A 4,783-nucleotide genomic window follows, 5' to 3' on the forward strand; every position below is an offset into this window, starting at 1 on the left:
CTGGAAAAAAAAATATTTTAAAAAAATTAAAAAAAAAAAAAAAAAAAAAAAAAACTGATTTATTTTGTCAAGACTGAAAGAAGTACCTAACTGATAAAGTGATACGAGATACGAGTTACAGTTTAATCATGGATGTGTGATGAAATAGAGGTAGGTACTGTACCTTTAGTCTTTTATTCAGCACCTTTCGAAAGCTATTTGAAGATTCCGTTTTGCCCTTCGCCCCAGGGTCCCATTTTGCCCCGTACTCCCCTAATTAAACCTCATAAACCAGAGGTACTGGGTTCGAACCTCGGCCGGGAGGGGAATTTTCTCAAACTTTTCCGTTCCCGGATAGTTTCCAGGATAGGTATGGACAATGTAAATGCATGTGCCTTGAATTAGGTAAGAAATACCTAGTTTAATACCTACAAAAACTACTCTCCCTTGGTGAAATAGCCAAATCATACGGCAAGCTAGAATAGGTACTTGTCATAGATAGATATGCTACAAGCACGTAACTAGTAGATAGGTAGGTAATATGTACATAGGTAATTATCTCCATATTTTGGCACATTTCTTGTGCAAATGCAAATATTTCCGAGGTCTAAGTCAGGGTTATCCAACCTTAGGGCACCCGAGGGCCGCAAGAGACCAAGGTAGAGAGTTGGCGGGCCGCAAAAACTCAACTCACGGGGGGGGGCCTGGTGTAATATAATTATAATATAATTTTATTTTATTATGAAAACTTACCACATGAAGACATTAGTGCGATTTCTGTGGACACTGTGCAGCTGATACAAGTGCGTGAATATCGACATTCACGTCTTCGGTACACAAACGTAGAAGGTGTGATTTTCGTTCATTTTTTTTAGGCGGGCCTTCGCGGGCCGCAAAAATGAGCTCGCGGGCCGCGGGTTGGACAAGCCTGGTCTAAGTCATCTATACCTACGTACCTAGATACATACCTAAATGCCGGCATATTTTGGCACATTTCTTGTGCAAACATTTCCTAGGTCTAAGTCATCTATACCTAAACCTACTAGCCTACTACATAGCATATTTTTACTCATTTCTTGTGCAAATTTTTCCTAGGTCTAACTCACCTCTATTCCTAGATTCCTACCTATAGGTACCTGAGAAACCTAGGAAATATGTATTTGCACAAGAAATGTGCCAAAATATGCTAGTAATTTTGGCACATTTCTTGTGCAAATATTTCCTAGGTTTCTCAAGTATTGGTATCTAATCTAAAATACCTAGGTACTGTATCGTGTTAACACACCTGTTCCACTGTTCTATGGTATTTACATAACCAATGATATCAGTCAAACTTGTCATGGCATAAAAATAGCCTTTTTTAACCGGTTTATCTTGGCTGATGAAAATTGGCCACAATATTCCTTCTCCATCAAACAGAGTTTAGAATAACAATATTCTGTCGATGACGTCATAATTATGCACGTTGCAAGCCGACGTGCCAGACTAGTGAGCTTGGACGGTTAGCGCGTCTGCCTTGTAAAGGTGTGTCCTGTGTCCATAGATAGTCGACCGGCCGTCGATCAACCATGTTTGGACACAGCGTGCTAAATCACGGGTTTGCTTTGCAGCCCGGGGCGAACTTTTTCTTAAACAGATAAGCTTCGTCCTCCGAAAGGCTGGCTTTCTCCTATCCTGTCCTATCTCTTTTCGATTTCGGGACGATAAGACTTTAGCAGTTACAGTTCCCTCTAGCAAACCTCTTGGGAATAAAAAGTCGACGTGCTTTCTGGTCTTTCTCTCAGAGGTTGGATAGAAGGAGCTTAACTGCTAAGGTCTTGTTGTCCAGAAATCGAAGAGAGAATGAAGACAGGATGGAAAAAAGACTGCCGTTTAGAGAACGAACCTTTAGGACAAAATCCGCCCCGGGCGGGAATCGAACTCGCGACCTGGCGCTTACAAGATTTTCGAAAACTTGACCATGTAGGTAATAGCGGCTTTAGCGCGACCATAGCGGCTTTAGCGCGACCTACACCTCTAATTGTACCTATGGTAGTAATGTCCATGTCTTATATACTCGCACACGCCAACACCTACCTAGGTAATACCTACACACGTACCTATATAGAGGTACTACAAAACATATTTATGTTAAACTGTAGGTACCTATATTACTTACAGGTAATATTATACCTAATATAGGTATACTGACGAGTAACGTATCAATGTTTAGAAACCAATATTGCCTATCGATAATTTTGCTAACTTTTCAAAGAGAAAAAAAATCTGGTGTGAACATCACACGACTTTCCTTATTTTATTGAATTATGCTCTAGTACAGAACAAATTCACGTATCAATGTTTAGAAACCAATATTGCCTATCGATAATTTTGCTAACTTTTCAAAGAGAAAAAAAAAAAAAAATCTGGTGTGAACATCACACAAATTTCCTTATCTTATTGAATTATGCTTAGTTGGGTGTTGTTCTATTGTAACTTTTACAATATCTCTAACCGTTTAGTCAGTATCGCTGAAAACCGCGAAAAAAAACGGTCGAAAACCGCCAAAAAGGGGTTAAAATACCGCCAACCGCAGCACCTATCTTAACCAAACGTTTTGTGTTACATCCTTGTCACATTTGTGGACTGCATACCAAATTTCAAGTCTCTAGCTCATACCGCTCCCGAGATATTATTGAATTACACCGAAAACTGCCAAAAAAGCGGCCAAAATGCCACCAAGCGTTGCATCGATCTTAACCAAAAGTTTCGTGTCGCATCCTTGTCACATTTGACAGGCATGCCAAATTTCAAGTCTCTAGCTCTTACCGTTCTCGAGATATTTTGTTTACAGACAGACAGAAGGACAGACACACACACGGACCAGCTAATTGGTTTGGATTTTCTAAGGGTGGTATGCTCAGAGGTACAAGGTTCGTTCTCGGAACGACTGGCTTTCTCCTATCCTGTTTTCCTTCCCTCTTTGATTTCGGGACGATAAGACCCTACCAGTTACAATTCCCTCTATGAAACCTCTTCAAAAAAGAGGTTTTATAGAAGGAACTGTAACTGCTAAGGTCTTATCGCCGTAAAAACCAAAGAGAAAAGGAAGCCAGGATAGGAGTTCCGCGAAAACGAACTATATCTCTATTAAGTTAAAATTCAGCCTGAGCGGGCATTGAACCAGAGCGAAGAGAAGGAAGACAGGATAGGAGAAAGCCAGTCGTTCCGAAAACGAACCATACCCTTTTAAGATAAAATCCGCCCCGGGCGGGAATCGAACCCGCGACCTTGCGCTTACAAGACGCACTACCCTCCAGCTAGCTAGGCTGGCTTCTATTTTCAAATTCGACTGTTTGACTGACACCCTGTACACTCTTTACCGAAATCGTTCCGCCTAATCTGCGGGTCGATTTATGAAACCTCTCCGCCATATTCTATCCCTGTATCTCTCGTCCTACAGGATTATGACAGGCCTAACTCGCCTATAAGACTGGACACCCGTAAAATTGCTTTCAACAATTATGATAGCCTCGGAACACCCTGTAATCCCTGGTATATTGGACTATGTATATAGCACTAACTATAACTACAATGTTATATGTACATAATTTTGTACCTCATAATTTAGAGTTTTATGGAGCTTAACTAATCCTACGTAAAAAGTCCTCAAAATTCCAAATCTGAAGTCAAAACAGCGAAAAAAATTTTTAAAACGTTGAAAATTCAATTTTTATTTGACGTTTCAAGGAAAAATGTAAAACAGTTGCCTCTGATTCTTTAAAAACATTGCTTATTTTGCCATGTTTTGAAAAAATAAATGTCATATTTTCCCAAATTAAGTGCCATATTGCCATGTTTTTTAGTGCCATATTTTGGAAAAATAAGTGCCATATTCTGAACTTCTCTAATAATAATACATACTAAAAGTACTAACATCTCATAGGTACGTAAAATATGGTGACTGAGATAGGTAGGTACTTAGGTACATGGCTAGAATCATAGGGGACCTCTAAGTATATACCTACATACCTAAATACGAGTATAAAGCCGGTCAGTTTTAGGTGGAATTTCACCTATAAAACCTGCCTGGATGGTGTAGTGGTCAAGACGCTCGCCTGGTAATCAGGAGGGCGTGGGTTCACAGCCTCATACGTACAGTCGTCTCAGCTTGGGCAAAAGAGTCTAAGTGAGGTCTACAAGTTCACAGAACCATAAGTAAAATACTACGGTCATACTATTTCTATACCAGTGGGACTGAAAAGTCCCTTTAGCCCCGAGAAATAGCCCAAAAGAGGTCGAAAAGAAATTTCATATTTTAATCCTCATCATTGTAATTTTCAGATGTAAGCTCCTCCAACGCGGGTACCCAAAAAAAAAAAACTCTTACGGAAATTGATAAGCCAAGATAAACCCCCGACACAATGGCCAGCACAGAGGCTCTTGATCAGGTCGTGGACCAAACTGCCAAGCTCAGCACACAAAATAAAACATCCAATGCTACAACGCCTAATGGAGACGACCAGAGTAAGTTTAAGCGTTGGGTCGCGGGTTCGATTCCCGCCCGGGGCGGACTGTGTCCTCATGAGGAATATTTTCAAAATTGAAGAAGTGATTTCGACACATCCACCAATGAACACGTCAAAAAAGTGAATTCGTCATCTCCACTAACAATATTATTTCAAGGTCGGCAAGGCTCGTTACTTGGAATCCACACACCGATCTGGTATCTCAGCCGCGGGGGCCGGCCCTTAGCTTGGGCCCAGCCTTGAGATACAGATTTCGTGTGTGGAACTCAAGTCAAACAGGCCTTGACGAGCCTTCT

General features: G+C 40.8%; 1 long non-coding RNA gene across 1 annotated transcript; it reads left to right on the forward strand.

The window, feature by feature from the left end:
- The first annotated feature begins 10 nt into the window (after window positions 1-10).
- LOC113472104 lies at window positions 11-4,365 on the forward strand. The gene is made up of 2 exons (XR_003394559.1): window positions 11-150; window positions 4,303-4,365. It is a non-coding gene; the product is annotated as an uncharacterized LOC113472104 (long non-coding RNA).
- Window positions 4,366-4,783: the final 418 nt, after the last annotated feature.

This window comes from Diaphorina citri, unplaced genomic scaffold (genome assembly GCF_000475195.1).
Source record: "Diaphorina citri unplaced genomic scaffold, Diaci psyllid genome assembly version 1.1 scaffold3887, whole genome shotgun sequence".
Lineage (NCBI taxonomy): Eukaryota > Metazoa > Arthropoda > Insecta > Hemiptera > Psyllidae > Diaphorina > Diaphorina citri.